The sequence below is a fragment of the Ictidomys tridecemlineatus genome, chromosome 1, assembly GCF_052094955.1.
Source record: "Ictidomys tridecemlineatus isolate mIctTri1 chromosome 1, mIctTri1.hap1, whole genome shotgun sequence".
Classification (NCBI taxonomy): domain Eukaryota; kingdom Metazoa; phylum Chordata; class Mammalia; order Rodentia; family Sciuridae; genus Ictidomys; species Ictidomys tridecemlineatus.
This window is the reverse complement of record NC_135477.1, coordinates 42869115-42877041: the sequence shown is the minus strand read 5'-3', so window position 1 is coordinate 42877041 and position 7927 is coordinate 42869115. Positions and strand designations below refer to the sequence as shown.

The 7927-nt window shown below is 39.5% G+C and overlaps 1 pseudogene; it reads left to right on the top strand.

Annotated features, from left to right (window-relative positions):
- Positions 1 to 6971: 6971 nt before the first annotated feature.
- LOC144366922 (neurofilament light polypeptide pseudogene) lies at positions 6972 to 7677 on the top strand (annotated as a pseudogene).
- The last annotated feature ends 250 nt before the right edge of the window (positions 7678 to 7927 follow it).

Sequence of the window (7927 nt, the reverse complement as noted above, 5' to 3'; positions counted from 1 at the left end):
AGGTAGACACTTCTTGCACAGCCCTGTCTCACAAATTATCTCCTCCTTGAAGGTAAGATACTCTAAGCTCCCTTTGTATGGAGGGGTCCACAGCCTGCTGCTCTCCTCTGTGGCCCAGGAAAGCATCTTCAGGACACAGCATAGCCTGCCAGGACAGCCTGGACTCTCTGAAAGTTATCAGCATCATTGATATCACAATGAATTTGCTTGTGTGCCAACCCTAACAACAACAACAAAAAAATAACAAGTGAGGAGGTTATAAAGAAGGCCATCTCACCCATTATTGCTTGACAAGAATTCTGCCAGAATGAAGCCTTAAAGAGAACAGACTTCTGCAAGGATGTCTGCTCAGGAAACATCTGCTTAACATTGGACACATATGTACCTTGTTATCCACCAATGTTGCCAAGACTTCTTGTTTTGAAATATATGTTGTAATTCTTTTTATTTTTGCCTTTAAAAATCTTCCCAAGCCCTACTGTCTCACTGTGCTCACAGTGAGTGTGCCCGGGGTTTCCTGTGGCAGGCATCTGCCTATTGCAGTGCCATTCTACTTACAATCCACATCCTTGGCAGACTCTTTCTCTGTTAGTTTGATTGATTCCCTCCATCCACCTAAAAGGCACAGTGCTACCTGAGTTCTCCCCACTAAAGGCAGAGCTTTCACTGAAGCCACAGTTCCAGCTTCTGCAAACTCAAGAACCCTAGGAGGCTTCTGCACAGGTCTGAGAGCCCCTGTTTGGGAATCCAGAGTGTTCTGACAGTCACCTGGGCATGTGGGCAAATCATACCTGAGGGGTGCTCAGGGAAGCATTTGGATATAGTTGATCTTCATTTTTGAGACAAAAGTTCAAAGTGAGGGTATCTGGGAATGTCTCACTTTGAAAACGTTTTCATCATTTTGAGCCTAATGTATAGAACTCTTTGAAGAATTCCAGAGAATTTCCTGTCCCTGGAATAGTTCCTGCCAACACAGCTCTGCAAGCTACATCCCTCTAACCACTAGGGGGCACCATTTACAGAGTGCCACTGGAAAAGTGGAGCAACTGCTGAATTCCCAGTTGCTCCTGGTGTGTTTTGTGTAGAGGCAGGCCAAGGCTAGAGCTGTCCTTGGTAGTGCTTTCCATTTTCCTCTGGCAATATTTGGTCATAAAACAGTGTATACTGCTTATGATTGTTTAAACAACAGCAGGAATTGTAAAGAAAGCTTGCACTTGTGGTTCTTGCACTTTGCAAACCCTCTTGGAACTATTGTGAAGAGTCTCAGATGCTGTTTGTGATGTCTCATATTTGATAGTGAAATTATGAATTATTATACTTATTAAACTGCACAACATATGGTTTGAATTCCCAAGGCATGTAACATACAAATCTTAATTTTGCAAATATCTTCCTTCCTATAATGAGATAGAGAACTGGGGGAAATAGCAACTGTCCAACTGGAAAAATGTATTATCTGCACAATGGTTACTTTGAATATTGATTGAAGTTGCAGATGCCTAGTAATTCTGCTACGAGATGTTTTCTACAGGAAAATACTTATACTTTCTTACAGAACACAGAACCCCTCGATACAAAGGGTCATATAAAGTAATCAAGTTAGGTGTGTTAGTTTTCCACCACTATATCTAATACCTGTGATGAGACTTATTGTGACTTTGTGTGTGTGGTCTGGGGACTGAATCCAGGTTTCCTGTACATTGAGCTACTTTCCCAGCCATCTTTATTTTTTTGAGACAGGGTCTCACTCAGTTCCTCAGGCTGGCCTTGAATTTGTGATTTTCTTGCCTCATTTTGCCAAGTTGCTAGGATGATGAGTGTTGTCCACCACATCAGGCTTCGTTCATGGTTTTGGAGGTTTTAGTTCCTTGTCAATTGGCCCTATTTTTTGGCCAAAGGGGTGACAGCACATTAGAGTAAAACTATCAACCACATGACCAGGAAGACATAGGTTGAAAGAGGGAGAGGCTAGGGCCCCATAATCCCCTTGACAGCCTGCCTCCAATGAACTAAAGATCTCCACTAGGCCCCACCTCATAAACATCCCACCATGTTGCTGTGTCACTATGGTAGTGACTAAACCATACCACGTGTAGCTTTAAGAGATGTTTAAGATCTTGGCTATCAGCATAGTGCAGTTAAAATTAATAGACTAGTTCTATGTTATTTTGAGAGTGTTCAAGAATACACTTTCCAGTGTAATATCAAGTTTCTAAATTAGTTTTACAGTATGTTGACTGAAAATGAAATAAGGAATGAAACAATAATGATCTATCTTGGAATCACACATACATATTCACCCAGTGAAAACAAGACCATGAACTAGATTTATGTACAGCAAATTAGTGACAGTTGCATTTGGACATGGAGGAAAGATTTTATTTTATTCAATATTATGAGAAATGCTTAACTCAGCTTCTTTTTCATTTATTTGTTAAAAGTGGTGCTAAGATTGTAAGCTTCAGTGGCTTCACCTACATTACATTGCCTTGTAAGCACCACCAGCAACTGTCCATAGAGCTCTTTTCATCTTGTGAAACTAAAACTTTGTAAGCATTAAAGCAGAACTCCCCAATGTCCCCTCCTCAGCCCCTGAGGACTATCATTGTATTTTTGTCTCTATGATTTTGACTACTCTAGGTACCTTGTACAAATGATATTGCTGGATATGTTCATTTCATTTTTATTATTTATCTATTTATTTTTTGAGCAATGATCATATTTTTTCCCACAGTACCTACTCCATTTTGCCTTCCCACCAACAGTAATGTTGACCATTTTTTTACATACTCATTGAAAATTTGTTTATTTTCTTTGGAGAAATGTCTATTCTAATCTTTTGGATACTTTAAATTACACTTGTGGTTCTTTATTTCTTGGTATCAACACTTTATCAGATATGATTTTCAAAAGGACTATCCTATCCACAAATAGTCCTTTTATTTTCTTCATTGTGTCCTTTGATTCACAGTTCTTTAGTTAATTGTAGTCTAATATATTTTTGTTTTTGTGTTTTTGGTGACATACCTATGAAATTGTTGCCAAATTCAATATTATGAAAACTTCCCTCAAGTTTTCTTGCAGCAGGTTTTATGCATTTTTTTCCATTTTGAGATAATTTTTGCCTATGGGGTAAAAAGTACAAGTTGATTCTTTGCACATGAATATCTAGTTTTCCTCCACCATTTGTTAACTTCTGCCTAGTGTTTCTTTTGAATCAGAAATAAATGTTCCATTTTTGTTTTCTATGGAAGAATGGATTTCTTGCAAGTGGATTAGGTAACTAACAGAGGAGGAAAGGACTAAAAAAAAAAAGGAGGATGTATCAATCAAACATGTCTTTAATACTTGGTTAAGTGTGCCATGCAGAACCCCATTATTTTTTAGAATGAATAGTGCATTAGTAGTAGGGCACAGGGTTTCCTGACTGTCATTGCAGTGACTCCTTAAGCCTTAGGCAGGAAGATCTCAATTTTGAGGCCACTTTGTAGAACCCTGTCTCAAAATAAAAATTAAAAAGGGCTGAATGAAGCTCTGTGGTAAAGCCAGTAAGACAGCTGCTGCGTTTATTCCCTGCCCTATTAAAAACTACCAAAATAAAACAACAAAAAACAAGCCACTGGGGAGACAGAGAGGCAGGAGGAGGAGGGAATAGGGCTACTCCTACCATTTATTTCCTTTGGTATATCTTACAGTTCTCTCTCTCTCTCTCTCTCTCTCTCTCTCTCTCTCTCTCTCTCTCTCTCTGGGTTTGTGTGTTTGTGTATTTTTGTTTCTCCACTTGTTATTCTGTTTCAATTTGTTCATTTGTTTTTTCTCTTTTTTTTTGTAGTGACATTTTATGACACCCTTGTCATTTCCTTTTGGGTCATATCTGTAGTTCTTTTTCTTACAGAAAAAAAGTTACAGTATGTTATTTTCATGTTAATACTAACTTAGCTTCAATCTCATAAATACACTAATCTTGTATAGTCCTATCCCCCACTTTGTATTCTCATTTTTCTTTATCTTTTAGGTCATTCTGGGATTACACCCAGTGGTGTTCTCCCACTGAACTACATGCCTAGCCATTTTGCTTTTTCTATTTTGAGTGTGACCCAGTGGTAGAGGCTTTGCCTAGTATTCCTGAGGCCTTGGTTTCAATCCTCAATACCATCAAACAAACATACTCCCCAACAACCCTTGACATTCTATGTCCAGTGTTTTAACACTGCCATCCCATTGGAGAGGGGTTAGGATAGGGTAATAAACATGTTCCAAAACTTGAAGTATCATTTATTTGATTGCTATGTTAAAGGATAAGCATACTTTGAATGTCATAGTATGAGCAAAAACCAAAAATAGTCAGAATCATCCATACTTTTCCCATCCCAATGCTTATTCCCTATTTTATTTAATCTTATTTGATCCTATTTTTCCACCAATGATTTAAAGTGTTGGTTATCAGGTTAATGTGAACAGGTTTCTTTGTACTTCCTTGATTACAGTTATGGCTAAGTATTTTTTATTGGTCTCTTTCTATATATTATGAATTTCTGTTAGACTAAACTCCTTTCTGACCCTGCAGATCATAATCTCATGTTCTCATATGTTTAAGGATCAGCCATTAATCCATTATTGGTTTTATTATTAAGAATCAGTTGGGAAGCAGAGCTCCACCTTGTAAAAATCTTGGGGAAAAATGTTCTTTTCTTTCTCTGGATGCCTCTAGTATTCTTCAATTCTTTTCTATCTGTTTTGATATTTTTTTTCAGCATCTTCACTTGAAGATAGTCACAAGGAAGTAGGAGGAACAAAACAAAACAGATGAAAAGGAAAACCATGGCACACATGTGGAAAAAAATGATTTAGAGATTCTTAATTGATCATTTGTACAGAATCCATCCCCAGATTTTTGAATCAGAAAAGAGCTACCAAGCAAATGCATTGCCATATATGTGAAATCAATGTAAGTCAAATCCAAAAATTTGCAAGAACATATTTTTTACATGACACAGGAAATACAAATTTTTCTTTGAAAATATTTTATGTCATTCCTTCACATAGGATATTTTTGACCCTTGTCACATATTTATTTCAGTGTGACTGTGAATTTATCATATCATTTTAATGAAAAAATTAAATATTGTGAGGCAGGTATTGGAGTAGACACCAATTAAGATGCTCTGTAATTATACAGAATAGGAATCCTGCTGGATTTTTATCATGGTGCTGGCTGTGAAATTAAACAGAACTAGAAAGATTGAATATTTTAAAGGTTTAATTGGTAGTCTGTAGAGATGTTGGGTATTCTGTGAGAGGAGTTAAGGAGGACTTTATAATTTGTCTGATCAATTTTTGATGGAGATATTAGAAGTTTTTACTTGAGATCTGTTAAGTATTTCCATCAAACCTCCAAGAGGTGATCCCCTAAGATGCAGGAGAAAGGATTTGTTTCGCCAACATGTGGCACCTCATAGTATTAGTAGGTACTTTGTAGCCATTTATTACATTAGCCAATATTTAGTTTTGGGAATTTCTGATATGATATTTTTTTGAATTATTATTAAACTTCACAAAATTTTATTGTATTGAGATGCACTAATATACACTGAATCAGGTTTCCATATATCTCTCTTCTATCATTATTCATAGGTTATTAAAAATATTGGTTCCTTGAGACTAGGATGACATTTTCTTAGAGAAAATAATGGAATATAAGAACACTGTTGCACAATAAAAGAATAGCAAATTCTCTGTAAGCTATGGTGTTATTGTGTTATGAAAGTTCCATGAACTGGAAACATTTCAAAGGTCCTATAATTCAATGATGCTGTACAAATCAGTAGAAAATCTGAACAAGATAATGACTGGGAGAGAAATTTGTTTGAAAAGCAGTGTAACTGTTTAGAATGGGCTCATGTGATCCAGAAGCAAGCATGCTCAGGGAGAGGATCCTAGGAGGTATGAATATGAGAAAGGGAGCAGCTTCCCTTTGGCTTCATGTTTTTGTAACAGATCTGCTAACTGATCTGTATCCATTGACAAATTATGGATGCTAGCACCTTATTTCATTGTGTCTACTTATATTTACAAAAGGATTCTCAAATGCAATTATAATAAATGTTTATCTAGACATTTAATAAACATTTTCAAAGCCTCAATTGGATGATACAGTTTTAAAATACAACAGAAGTTTTGTAGATTGGTCATTTTTGTCTAAATAGTGCCATGGTAATAAATAACTCCAAACATTACATTAAATTCATAAATGCAATAAAATGGTTATTCATTAATTTAAAAAGAAAAGAAATTGCCTAATAGATGATAAATCTTTGTCATTATTACACATATTACAATCTACTTATATTTTATTGGTTGATGAAAGTCACAAGACAAACTTAAATTCCAAACTCTAAAGTCTACTATTCTTGAAAGATATAGCCTGGCCAGCCAGGTCCAATGAAGATATGCAAAGAACGTTTTGCTCTCATAAAAAAACCTTGGCAAACCTATTTGGCCCAGGAGAAAGGCTGCACTTCACGGTGACAGCATGTATTGAAACAAAACCACTCGCCTAAGTCCAGGGTTGTGGATCAGTGGTAGCACTTGACTAGCATGTGTGCAAGAGGCACTAGTTGATTCTCAGTACCGCATATAAATAAATGAATAAAATAAAACCAAATATTACTTGCCTCTGAGAGCACACCCCCAATGACCCAACAACTTTCCCCTAGGCCCCACCTCTGAACATTCATCATTTCCCAAGAGCACCACCCAGGGGAACAATTCTTGAACACCTTGGCCTTTGGGGGACTCTCAAGTCCAAACTATGGCAATCTCTTAAGTACAAATAAATAAATAAATAAATAATAGGTACACAGCCATCCATCCTTCCCTTTCCCTTTCTCCCCTGTCCTTCCTCCTCTCCAGGCCCCCATGTCTGCCATGGGCTGGAGGGGGTGGGCTGGGGTAGCGCACTGGCAGCCAGCATGAGTTCCTTTAGCTATGAGCCTAGACCTCCTACAAGTGGCACTATGTGGAGACTCCCTGGGTGCACATCTCCAGCCTGCGCAGCAGGTACAGCACTGTGCGCGCCACTTACTCCAACTACTGGGCCCCGGTGTCCTCTTGGTCTCCGTGCACCGCAGCTACTGTCCAGTTCCGGCTCCTTGATGCACAGCCTGCAGAACCTAGACCTAAGCCAGGTATCGCCATTAGCAACGACCACAAGTCCATCCGCACTCAGGAGAAGGTGCAGCTCCAGGACCTCAAAGACCGCTTTGCCAGCTTCATTGAGCGCGTGCACGAGCTGAAGCAGCAGAACAAGCTGCGGGAAGCCGAGCTGCTGGTGCTGTGCCAGAAGCCTTCGGAGCCCTCCCGCCTCTGGGCGCTGTAGGAGCAGGAGATTAGCCATCTGCGCATGGCGGGGGGACGCTAGGCGCGGAGAAGCAGGCGCTCCAGGGCGAGCGCGAGGGGCTGGAGGAGACTCTATGCAACCTGCAAGCACGCTAAGAAGAGGAGGTGCTGAGCCGCGAGGACGCCCAGGGCCGCCTGATGCAGGCGCGGGAAGGCGCCCAGGAGGAGGCGCTGGCCCCAGCTGAGCTCCAAAAGCATATCCACAGCCTGATGGACGAAATCGCTTTTCTAAATCTCCAAAGCCTCATTCTGTCTCAGCCTTTCCTTCTCTCTTTTTAGGCTCCTCCTCTCCTTTAGAACTTGTTCTTATCTTCATTTCTCTGCCCTTCGCTGCCTCTGTTTTCTCACCACTGTCTCACCCCTTCAGTCTCTCTCTCTCTCTCTCTCTCTCTCTCTCTCTCTCTCTCTCTCTCTCTCTCTCTCTCATCTCTCTCTCTCTCTCCTCTTCCTCTCTCTCTCTCCTCTTCCTCTCTCTCTCTCCTCTTCCTCTCTCTCTCCCCCCTCTCTGCTCCTCTCTCTCCCCCTCTTT